We start from the raw sequence: 13,249 nt of genomic DNA on the forward strand, positions 1-13,249 counted from the left end.
TGGGATTCTTTCCGATGGCATTGAGGAGTACACCACATCAGTTACTGGCTTATTATCAATAAGTACATCGAGGACGTCGTCCCCACATTGACTGTACGTACATACCCCAACCAGAAGCCATGGATCAAATCAAATCAAATCAAATGTATATATATAGCCCTTCTTACATCAGCTGATATCTCAAAGTGCTGTACAGAAACCCAGCCTAAAACCCCAAACAGCAAGCAATGCAGGTGTATAAGCACGGTGGCTAGGAAAAACTCCCTAGAAAGGCCAGTTTTTTCCCCTCTTGTTGCACATGTGAAATTAGGTAAAACCCATTTAAGTTTGCCTGCATTAAAGTCCCCGGCCACTAGGAGCATCGCTTCTGGATGAGCATTTTTGTGTTTATGACCTTTTACAACTCGTTGAGTGCGGTCTTAGTGTCATCATTGGTTTTGTGGTGGTAAATAGACAGCTACGAAAAATATAGATGAAAATTCTCTTTGTAGGTAGTGTGGTCTACAGCTTATGATCATGTACTCTATCTCAGGCAAGCAATACCTCAAGACTTCCTTAATATTAGACATCACGCACCAGACAAATAGACACACACCACCACCCCTTGTCTTACCGGAGGTAGCTGGTCTGTCTTGCCGATGCACGGAAAACTCAGCCAACTGTATATTATCCGTGTTGTCATTCAGCCATGACTCAGTGAAACATAATATATTACAGTTTTTAATATCCAGTTGGTAGGATAATCTCGAATGGAGCTCATCCAGTTTATTCTCCAGGTATTGCACATAAGCCAATAGAAGGGATGGTAGTGACGGGTTACCTACTCGCCAACAAATTCTCACAAGCTTTAGTGTGTTTGTGTGTGTGATAGAAAGATTAATGAGTTGTAGCATTTTGGTGTATAAGACAGCTGTAGTCTGTGTGTGTGTACAGTGCATTTGGAAAGTTTTCAGACCTCTTGATTTTTTTCAACATTTTGTTAGGTTACAGCCTTATTCTAAAATGGTTTGCATAGTTTTTTCCCCTCGTCAATCTTTTATTTATTTAACTAGGTAAGTCAGTTAATAACAAATTCTTATTTTCAATGACGGCCTAGGAACAGTGGGTTAACTGCCTTGTTCAGGGGCAGAATGACAGATTTTGACCTTGTCAGCTCGGGGATTTGATCTTGCAACCTTTCGGTTACTAGTCCAACGCTCTAACCACTAGGCTACCTGCCGCCCCATCTACACACAAAACCCCATAATGACAAAGCAAAAAAATATTTATAGAAATTTGTGCAAATTTATTACAAATAGAAATTGAAATATCACATAACATAAGTATTCAGACCCTTTACTCAGTACTTTGTTGAAGCACCTTTGGCAGTGATTTACATACTTGATTCTTCTTGGGTATGACGCTGCAAGCTTGGCACGCCTGTATTTGAGAAGTTTCTCCCATTATTCTCTGGAGATCCTCTCAAGCTCTGTCAAGTTGGATGGGGAGAGTTACTGCACAGCTTTTTTCAAGTCTCTCCAGAGATGTTCGATCAGGTTCAAGTCTGAGCTCTGGCTGGGCCACTCAAGGAGATTCAGAGACTTGCCCAGAATCCACTCTTGCATTGACTTGGCTGTGTGCTTAGGGTTGTTGTCCTGTTGGAAGGGGAACCTTCGCCCCAGTCTGAGATCCTGAGCGCTCTGGAGCAGGTTTTCATGAAGGACCTGTCTGTACTTTGCTCCGTTTATCTTTCCCTCGATGCTGACTAGTCTCCCAGTCCCTGCCGCTGAAAAACATCCCCACAGCATGATGCTGCCACCACCATGCTTCACTGTAGGGATGGTTTCAGATTTTCTCAAGACGTGACGCTTGGCATTCAGGCCAAAGAGTTCAACTTGGTTTCAACAGACCAGAGAATCTTGTTTCTAATGGTCTGAGAGTCCTTTAGGTGCCTTTTGGAAAACTCCAAGCGGGCTGTCATGTGCCTTTTACTGAAGAGTGGCTTCCATCTGGCCACTCTACCATAAAGGCCTGATTGGTGGAGTGCTGTAGAGATGGTTGTCTTTCTGGAAGGTTATCCCATCTCCACAGAGGAACTCTGGAGCTCTGTCAGAGTGACCATCGGGATCTTGGTCACTTCCCTGACCAAGGCCGATCCCCCTTGATTGCTCAGTATGGCCGGGCGGCCAGCTCTAGCAAAAGTCTTGGTGGTTCCAAACTTCTTCCATTTAAGAATGATGGAGGCCACTGTGTTCTTGGACCTTCAATGCTGCAGAAATGTGTTGGTGACCCTTTCACAGATCTGTGCCTCGACACTATCCTGTCTCGAAGCCCTACGGACAATTCCTTTGACCTCATGGCTTGGTTTTTGCCCTGAAATGCACTGTCAATTGTGGGACCTTATATAGACAGGTGTGTGCTTTTTCCAATCATGTCCAATCAATTGAATTTACCACAGGTGGACTCCAATCAAGTTGTATAAACATCTCAAGGATGATCAATGGAAACAGGATGCAACTGAGCTCAATTTCAAGTCTCATAGCAAAGGGTCTGAATACTTATGTAAATGATGTAATTTTTTATTTGAATTAATTTGCAAAAATGTCTAAAAACCTGTTTTCACTTTGTCATTATGGGTTATTGTGAATATCAAATCAAATCAAATGTATTTATATAGCGCTTCTTACATCAGCTGATATATCAAAGTGCTGTACAGAAACCCAGCCTAAAACCCCAAACAGCAAGCAATGCAGGTGTAGAAGCACGGTGGCTAGGAAAAACTCCCTAGAAAGGCCAAAACCTAGGAAGAAACCTAGAGAGGAACCAGGCTATGAGGGGTGGCCAGTCCTCTTCTGGCTGTGCCGGGTGGAGATTATAACAGAACATGGCCAAGATGTTCAAATGTTCATAAATGACCAGCATGGTCAAATAATAATAATCACAGTAGCTGTCGAGGGTGCAGCAAGTCAGCACCTCAGGAGTAAATGTCAGTTAGCTTTTCATAGCCGATCATTAAGAGTATCTCTACCGCTCCTGCTCTCTAGAGAGTTGAAAACAGCAGGTCTGGGACAGGTAGCACGTCCGGTGAACAGGTCAGGGTTCCAAAGCCGCAGGCAGAACAGTTGAAACTGGAGCAGCAGCACGGCCAGGTGGACTGGGGACAGCAAGGAGTCATCATGCCAGGTAGTCCTGAGGCATGGTCCTAGGGCTCAGGTCCTCCGAGAGAGAGAAAGAAAGAGAGAAAGAGAGAATTAGAGAGAGCATACTTAAATTCACACAGGACACCGGATAAGACAGGAGAAGTACTCCAGATATAACAAACTGACCCTAGCCCCCCGACACATAAACTACTGCAGCATAAATACTGGAGGCTGAGACAGGAGGGGTCAGGAGACACTGTGGCCCCATCTGATGATACCCCCGGATAGGGCCAAACAGGAAGGATATAACCCCACCCACTTTGCCAAAGCACAGCCCCCACACCACTAGAGGGATAGCTTCAACCACCAACTTACCATCCTGAGACAAGGCCGAGTATAGCCCACAAAGATCTCCGCCACGGCACAACCCAAGGGGGTGCGCCAACCCAGACAGGAAGATCACGTCAGTGACTCAACCCACTCAAGTGACGCACCCCTCCTAGGGACGGCATTGAAGAGCACCAGTAAGCCAGTGACTCAGCCCCTGTAATAGGGTTAGAGGCAGAGAATCCCAGTGGAGAGAGGGGATCCGGCCAGGCAGAGACAGCACGGGCAGTTCGTTGCTCCAGAGCCTTTCCGTTCACCTTCACACTCCTGGGCCAGACTACACTCAATCATATGACCCACTGAAGAGATGAGTCTTCAGTAAAGGCTTAAAAGTTGAGACCGAGTCTGCGTCTCTCACATGGGTAGGCAGACCATTCCATAAAAATTGAGCTCTATAGGAGAAAGCCCTGCCTCCAGCTGTTTGCTTAGAAAATCTTGGGAAAATTAGGAGGCCTGCGTCTTGTGACCATAGTGTAAGTGTAGGTATGTACGGCAGGACCAAATCGGAAAGATAGGTAGGAGCAAGCCCATGCAATGCTTTGTAGGTTAGCAGTAAAACCTTGAAATCAGCCCTTGCCTTAACAGGAAGCCAGTGTAGGGAGGCTAGCACTGGAGTAATATGATCAAATCTTTTGGTTCTAGTCAGGATTCTAGCAGCCGTATTTAGCACTAACTGAAGTTTATTTTGTGCTTTATCCGGGTAGCCGGAAAGTAGAGCATTGCTGTAGTCTAACCTAGAAGTAACAAATGCATGGATTAATTTTTCTGCATCATTTTTGGACAGAAAGTTTCAGATTTTTGCAATGTTTCGTAGATGGAAAAAAGCTGTCCTTGAAACAGTTTTGATATGTTCGTCAAAAGAGAGATCAGGGTCCAGAGTAACGCCGAGGTCCTTCACAGTTTTATTTGAGACGACTTTACAACCATCAAGATTAATTGTCAGATTCAATAGAAGATCTCTTTGTTTCTTGGGACCTAGAACAAGCATCTCTGTTTTTTCCGAGTTTAAAAGTAGAAAGTTTGCAGCCATCCACTTCCTTATGTCTGAAACACAGGCTTCTAGCGAGGGCAATTTTGGGGCTTCACCATGTTTCATTGAAATGTACAGCTGTGTGTCATCCGCATAGCAGTGAAAGTTAACATTATGTTTTCGAATTACATCCCCAAGAGTTAAAATATATAGTGAAAACAATAGTGGTCCTAAAACGGAACCTTGAGGAGCACCGAAATGTACAGTTGATTTGTCAGAGGACAAACCATTCACAGAGACAAACTGATATCTTTCCGACAGATAAGATCTAAACCAGGCCAGAACTTGTCCGTGTAGACCAATTTGGGTTTCCAATCTCTCCAAAAGAATGTGGTGATCGATGGTATCAAAGGAGGCACTAAGGTCTAGGAGCACGAGGACAGATGCAGAGCCTCGGTCTGACGCCATTAAAAGGTAATTTACCACCTTCACAAGTGCAGTCTCAATGCTATGATGGGGTCTAAAACCAGACTGAAGTGTTTCGTATACATTGTTTGTCTTCAGGAAGGCAGTGAGTTTTTTTTTTTGAGAGGAATGGAAGATTCGATATAGGCCGATAGTTTTTTATATTTTCTGGGTCAAGGTTTGGCTTTTTCAAGAGAGGCTTTATTACTGCCACTTTTAGTGAGTTTGGTACACATCCGGTGGATAGAGAGCCATTTATTATGTTCAACATAGGAGGGCCAAGCACAGGAAGCAGCTCTTTCAAAAGTTTAGTTGGAATAGGGTCCAGTATGCAGCTTGAAGGTTTAGCTTCTTGACACTAGGGGGGCGCCATTTCGACTTTGTAAAAATTCGTTCCCAAATTAAACTGCCTCGTACTCAATTCTTGCTCGTACAATATGCATATTATTATTACTATTGGATAGAAAACACTCTCTAGTTTCTAAAACCGTTTGAATTATTTCTCTGAGTGAAACAGAACTCATTCTGCAGCACATTTCCTGTCAGGGAGTGAGATTTCAGAAATCGAGGTCCCTGTTCTGAGGTCAGTTTATAAGTCCCCATGTAAGCCATCGGGCTACATGCACTGCATACGCCTTCCTCTAGATGTCAGTAAGCGGGGAGAATTTGAATGGAGTGGATTGCGCAATCTGGGGCCCTATATAAGACCGTGGAACGGAAGTACCGTTCTTTTCAACGGGGCGCCTGGCGCATCAGGGACATCACAATGGCCTCCTGCAAAGCTTTCGTTTTAGCAGTTCTGTATCTCCGGTCATGTTTTTATTCGTTATAGTTGTTAAAGACATCATAAGGTAGTTAATTTAAACCGACTTATAGCAGTTTATATCAGTTTATTGCGATTTTCCTGGATTTCTTTGTGATGCGCTTTCACGAGTTGGACACCTCTCCAGTGGGTGGCTATCGTTAGCTGCTATTTCCACATGAGAAGAGGACATCTTTCAACCAAAAGACGATTGTTCTGGAGAAAGGACACCTTGCCCAAGATTCTGATGGAAGCTCGGCAAATAGTAAGCAATCTTTATGTTGTTAATTCGTATTTATGTTGACAAATGTCAAATAATAATTCCGCCATGAATTTCGGTGCGGTCTCGCTTTAGCGCACGCTGTATGCTGAAGTAACGTTAATTTTAAAAATGTAACACAGCGATTGCATTAAGAACTAATTTGTCTTTCATTTGCTGTCCAACTTGTATTTTTTAGTCAAGTTTATGAATAGTTTTCGATTAGAATAGGTGCCTCTCCAAGATGGCGCCGGACAGATTGCTTGAAGTTTTGGCCACTAATCACATTGTATAACCACGATTTGTGCCGCTAAATATGCACATTTTCGAACAAACTCTATATGCATTGTGTAATATGATGTTATAGGACTGTCATCTGAAGAATTCTGAGAAGGTTAGTGAAAAAATTAATATATTTTGGTGGTTTATACGTTATCGCTATTTTTGGCTTGAATCAATGCTGTTGTGATGTTTGCTATTGTGGTAAGCTAATATAACGCTATATTGTGTTTTCGCTGTAAAACACTTAGAAAATCTGAAATATTGTCTGGATTCACAAGATCTGTGTCTTTCATTTGCTGTACGCTGTGTATTTTTAAGAAATGTTTTATGATGAGTAATTAGGTAATACACGATGGTCTCTGTAGTTATTCTAGTCGCTTTGGTGAGAGTTGTGATGGTGGCTGCAATGGTAAACTATGATTTATACCTGAAATATGCACATTTTTCTAACAAAACATATGCTATACAATAAATATGTTATCAGACTGTCATCTGATGAAGTTGTTTCTTGGTTAGTGGCTATTTATATCTTTATTTGGTCGAATTTGTGATAGCTACGGATGGAGTAAAAAAATGGTGGAGTAAAAAAGTGGTGTCTTTTGCTAACGTGGTTAGCTAATAGATTTACATATTGTGTCTTCCCTGTAAAACATTTTAAAAATCAGAAATGATGGCTGGATTCACAAGATGTGTATCTTTCATTTGGTGTCTTGGACTTGTGATTTCATGAACATTTTATTATATGATATCCCTGTGGCTTTAGGCTAGGCTATGCTAGTCAGCTTTTTTGATGGGGGGGATCCCGGATCCGGGTTTGTGAGGCGTTAGAGGTTAAAGGCCATGATTATTTTCATCATTGTGTCAAGAGATATAATACTAAAACACTTGGATAACAGGCAGCATTCGCACTGAGCTAAAGGATAGAGCTGCAGCTTTCAAGGAGCTGGACTCTAATCCAGAAGCCATCAAACAGGCAAAGCATCAATACAGGACTAAGATCGAATCGTACTTCACCGGCTCCGACGCTCGTCAGATGTGGCAGGGCCTGCAAGCTATTACAGACTACAAAGGGAAGCACAGCCGAGAGCTGCCCAGTGCCATGAGACAGACGAGCTAAATTACTTCTATGCTCTCTTCGAGGCAGGTAAACACTGAAACATGCATGAAAGAATCAGCTGTTCCGGACGACTGTGTGATCACGCTCTCCGTAACCGATGTGAGTCAGACCAATAAACAGGTCAACATTCACAAGACCGCAGGGCCAGATGGATTACCAGGATGAGTACTCCGAGCATGCGCTGACCAACTGGCAAGTGTCTTCACTGACATTGTCAACCTCTTCCTGTCTGAGTCTGTAATGCCAACATGTTTCAAGCAGATCACCATAGTCCCTGTGCCCAAGAACACTAAGGTAACCTGCCTAAATAACTACCGACCCGTAGCACTCACATCGGTAGCCATGAAATGCTTGAAAGGCTGGTCATGGCTCACATCAACACCATTATCCCAGAAACACTAGACCCACTCCAATTTGCATACCGCACCAACAGATCCACAGATGATGCAATCTCTATTGCACTCCACACTGCCCTTTCACACCTGGACAAAAGGAACACCTATTTGAGAATGCTATTCATTGACTACAGCTCAGCGTTCAAAACCATAGTGCCCTCAAAGCTCATCACTAAGCTAAGGACCGTGGGACTAAACATCTCCCTCTGCAACTGGATCCTGGACTTCCTGACGGTTAGCCCCCAGGTGGTAAGGGTAGGTAACAACACATCCGCAATGCTGATCTTCAACACAGGGGCCCCTCAGCGGTGAATGCTCAGTCCCCTCCTGTACTCCCTGTTCACTCATGACTGCTCGGCCAGGCACGACTCCAACACCATCATTAAGTTTGCTGATGACACAACAGTGGTAGGCCTGATCACTGACAACAACGAGAGAGCCTATAGGGAGAAGGTCAGAGACCTGGCCGCGTGGTGCAAGGACAACAACCTCTCCCTCAACGTGATCAAGACAAAGGAGATGATTGTAGACTACAGGAAAAGGAGGACCGAGCACGCCTCCATTCTCATCGATGGGGCTGTAGTGGAGCAGGTTGAGAGCTTCAAGTTTTTTGGCGGCCACATCACCAACAAACTAACATGGTCCAACACACCAAGACAGTCGTGAAGAGGGCACGACAAAACCTATTCCCCCTCAGGAGACTGAAAAGATTTGGCATGGGTCCTCAGATCCTCAAAAGGTTTTGCAGCTGCGCCATTGAGAGCATCCTGACGGGTTGCATCACCGCCTGGTATGGCAACTGCTCGGCCTCCGACCGCAAGGCACTAAACAGGGTAGTGTGTACTGCCCAGTACATCACCGGGGCCTAGATTCCTGCCTCCAGGGCCTCGATACCAGACGGTGTCAGAGGAAGGCCCTAAAAATGGTCAAATACTTTTTTGCCCCCCCCCCCACCCCACTGCTGCTACTCTCTGTTATTATCTATGCATAGTCACTTTAAGAACTCTACATACTTGTACGTATAACCTCAATTACCTCAACACCAGTGCCCCTGCACATTGACTGTGTACTGGTACCCCCTGCATATAGCCCCGCGATTGTTATTTACTGCTGCTCTTTAATCATTTGTTATTCTTATCTCTTACTTTTTTGGGGTATTTTTCTTAAATCTGCATTGTTGGTTAAGGGCTTGTAAGTAAGCATTTCACTGTAAGGTCTACCTACACCTGTTGTATTTGGCGCATGTGACAAATACAATTTGATTTGATTTGAGTGCTCATATTAAAAGTGTGCACGAGTCACGGTGTACTTTTTTTTTTTACAGTCGTTTCAACTATACTGAACAAAAATATAAAGGCAACATGCAAAAATGTCAAAGATTTTACTGAGTTACAGTTCATATGAGGAAATTCACTCAATTGAAATACATTCATTAAGCTCTAATCTATGGATTTCACATGACTGGGAATATGCTTCCGATGGTCACAGATACCTTAAAAAAAGGAAGGGGCGTGGATGAGAAACACCTGTCAGTATCTGGTGTCACCACCATTTGCCTCATGTTGCGCAACACACACATTAGCAATGAGTTGATCAGGCTGTTGATTGTGGCCTGTGGAATGTGGTCTCACTTCTGCTGGGCAAAGTTGCTGGATATTTCTTTCTTTAATTTAACCCTTATTTTACCAGGTAAGTTAACAGCAATGACCTGAGGAATAGTTACAGGGGAGAGGAGGGGGATGAATGAGCCAATTGGAAGCAGGGGATGATTAGGTGGACATGATAGTATGAAGGCCAGATTGGGAATTTATCCAGGACACCAGGGTTAACACCCCTACTCTTACGATAAGTGCCATAGGATCATCAGTGACCACAAAGAGTCAGGACACCCATTTAACATCCCATCCGAAAGAGGGCACCCTACACAGGGTAATGTTCCCAACCACTGCCTCAGTGCATTGGGATATGTTTTTAGACCAGAGAAAAGAGTGCATCCTACTGGCCCTCCAACATCACTTCCAGCAGCATCTGATCTACCATCCAGGGACCAATACTGCTTAGCTTCAGAGGCAAGCCAGCAGTGGGATGCAGGATGGTATGCTGCTGGCAAATACTGGCGGGAAATGAAACATGCTGTCGTACACATCGATCCAGAGCATCCCAAACATGTTCAATGGGTGATATGTCTGGTGAGTTTGCAGGCCATGGAAGAACTGGGACATTTTCAGCTTCCAGGAATTGCGTACAGATCCTTGCAACATGGGGCTGTGCATTATCATGCTGAAACATGACGTGATGACGGCGGATGAATGGCATGACAATGGGAATCAGGATCTCGCCACGGTATCTCTGTGCATTCAAATTGCCATCGATAAAATGCTATGTGTTCGTTGTCCATCGCTTATGCCTGCCCATACTATAACCCCACCGCCACCATGGGGCACTCTGTTCATGATGTTGACATCAGCAAACCGCTCGCCCACACGACGCCATACACACTGTCTACCATCTGCCCAGTACAGTTGAAACCGGGTTTCATCCGTGAAAAGCATTCTTCTCCAGGGTGTCAGTGGCCATTAAAGGTGAGTATTTGTCCACTGAAGTCAGTTATGATGAACTGTAGTCAGGTCAAGACCCTGGTGAGGACGATGAGCACACAGATGAGCTTCCCTGAGACGATTTTTGACAGTTTGTGTGAAAAATTATTTGGTTGTGCAAACCTTCAGTTTCATCAGCTGTCCAGGTGGCTGGTCTCAGACAATCCCGCAGGTGAAGAAGCTGGATGTGGTCCTGGGCTGGCGTGGTTACACGTGGACGTATTGCCAAATTCTCAAAAACAACGTTGGAGGCGGCTTATGGTAGAGAAATTAATATTAAGTTCTCAGGCAAAAGCTGTGGTGAACATTCCTGCAGTCAGCATGCCAATTGCACTCTCCCTCAACCCTTGGGACATATGTGGCGTTGTGTTATGTGACAAAACTGCACATTTTAGAGTGGCCTTTTATTGTCCCCAGCACAAGGTGGACCTTTGCAATGATCATGCTGTTTAATCAGCTTCTTAATATGCCACACCTGTCAGGTGGATGGATTATCTTTGCAAAGGAGAAATGCTCACTAACAGCGATGTAAACAAATTTGTGCAGAAAATTTGAGAGAAATAAACTTTTTGTGCGTATGGAACATTTCTGGGATATTTTATTTCAGTTCATGAAACATGGGACCAACACTTTACATGTGGCGTTTATATTTTTGTTCAGTATAAATAGGATATCTATCATGTTTAGTGAGTCTTGGTGAAATGTGCAGTCCAATCAGCAGGTGTACATGTATAAACAACAGACAACATATAGACAATAGTGCCATCTAGAGAGAGACATACAATGGCATGATGGTTTGAGCTTCACAACCTACTACAGTAAAATAATTTTGTCGGTCCACCATACAAAGATCAAATGAGCAGACAGACAACATAACAAAAGGCAACAAAACAAAAGGTACACTCTTAGAAAAAAAGGTGCTATCTAGAACCTAAAATGGCTATTTGGCTGCCCCCATAGGAGAACCCTTTAAAGAATCCTTTTTGGTTCCAGGTAGAACCCTCCTTTTGGTTCCAGGTTCCCTTTTGGGTTTCATGTAAAGCCCTTTCCACAGAGGATTCTACATGGAACCCAAAAGAGTTATACCTGGAACCAAAAAGGGTTCTACCTGGAACCAAAAAGGGTTCGCCTATGGGGACAGCCGAAGAATCCTTTTGAAACCTTTTTTTCCGTGTACACTGTACAGACACAAATAGACAACACACACATTGAACATACCACATAAGCGCTCTGTTTAATATGGATTTAACTCCTTCAATAATCTAAATACAAATTAATAAACAGGATTGTTTTTTTCATTTACATCTTAATAAAAAGTGTTAGGAAATTAAAAAAATTGAAATGGAATTGGATGATTGAGGTGTAATGTCATACAATGGCCACTGTGAGGCGCTGGTATCTTGGAAAGAGGGGGCAGCAACCCTCACTCAGGTTCCGAGGCTATTAGTAAAAGAAGCCTTACTCACTAGTCTCAATGAAGGATATCATACTAGTATAAGATAACAGTGTACATCTGAAACAGACAATATTATCCCCTACACAGGGAACGTTTACCACAAAACAAATATAATCTAAATAGAATATTGCCTATAAATCAAACAGGCTCATAATATACAGCACCAGTCAAAAGTTTGGAAACACCTACTCATTCAATTGTTTCCCTTTATTTTTACTATTTTATACATTATAGAATAAAAGTGAAGCCATCAAAACTACGAAATAACATATGGAATCATGTAGTAACCAAAAGAGTGTTAACTTCTTTCAGCTAGGGGGCAGAATTTTATGTTTGGAAAAATAACGTTCCCAAGGTAAACGTACTATTTCTCAGGTCCAGATGCTAGAATATGCATATAATTGACATGCATATAGTTTCCAAAACTGTCAAAATATTGTCTGTGAGTATAACAGAACTGATTTTGCAGGCAAAAACCTGAGGAAATCCAACCCGGACGTGCCTTTTATTTGGAAAAATCCCTGTTCCGTTGCCTGCCCCTCCTCCATTTAAAGGGATATCAACCAGATTCCTTTTCCAATGGCTTACTCAGGCTGTGACCAGGCTTTAGACATAGTTTCAAGCTTTTATTTTGAAAAATTAGCAAGATTTTTCAAAACGCGCCAGGTGTCCTTTGATTAGTTCCTGCGCGCGAGAGATGTAGCTCGACATTTTCTTTCTCTCTAATATTGAATAGGTTACCGTCCGGTTGAAATATTATCGATTATGTATGTTAAAAACAACCTGATGATTGATTATAAAAAAACGTTTGACATGTTTCTACGAACATTACGGATACCTTTTGGAATTTTCGTATGCCTTTCAGGACCGGAACGAGCCTGGGGTTTTCTGAACATAACGCGCAAACCAAATGGCGGTTTTTGGTTATAAAGCTAATCTTTATCGAACAAAAATAACATTTATTGTGTAACTGGGAGTCTCGTGAGTGCAAACATCCGAAGATTATCAAAGGTAAGCGATTAATTCTATTGCTTTTCTGACTTTCGTGACCAAGGTAATTTGAGGCTAGCTGTTCTTACTGTTTTGTCTAGTGATTGATAAACTCACAAACGCTTGGATTGCTTTCGCTGTAAAGCATATTTTCAAAATCTGACACAATAGGTGGATTAACAACAAGCTAAGCTGTGTTTGGGTATATTTCACTTGTGATTTCATGATTATAAATATTTTTTGTATTTTTTTAAATTTGGCGCTCTGCAATTCAGCGGTTGTTTACGAAAATGATCCCGCTAAAGGGATCCGTGCGGCAAGAAGTTAAACAAATCAAAATATATTTTATATTTGAGATTCTTCAAACTAGCCACCCTTTGCCTTGATGACAGCTTTGCACACTCTTGGCA

This window comes from Salvelinus namaycush, chromosome 33, assembly GCF_016432855.1.
Source record: "Salvelinus namaycush isolate Seneca chromosome 33, SaNama_1.0, whole genome shotgun sequence".
NCBI lineage: Eukaryota > Metazoa > Chordata > Actinopteri > Salmoniformes > Salmonidae > Salvelinus > Salvelinus namaycush.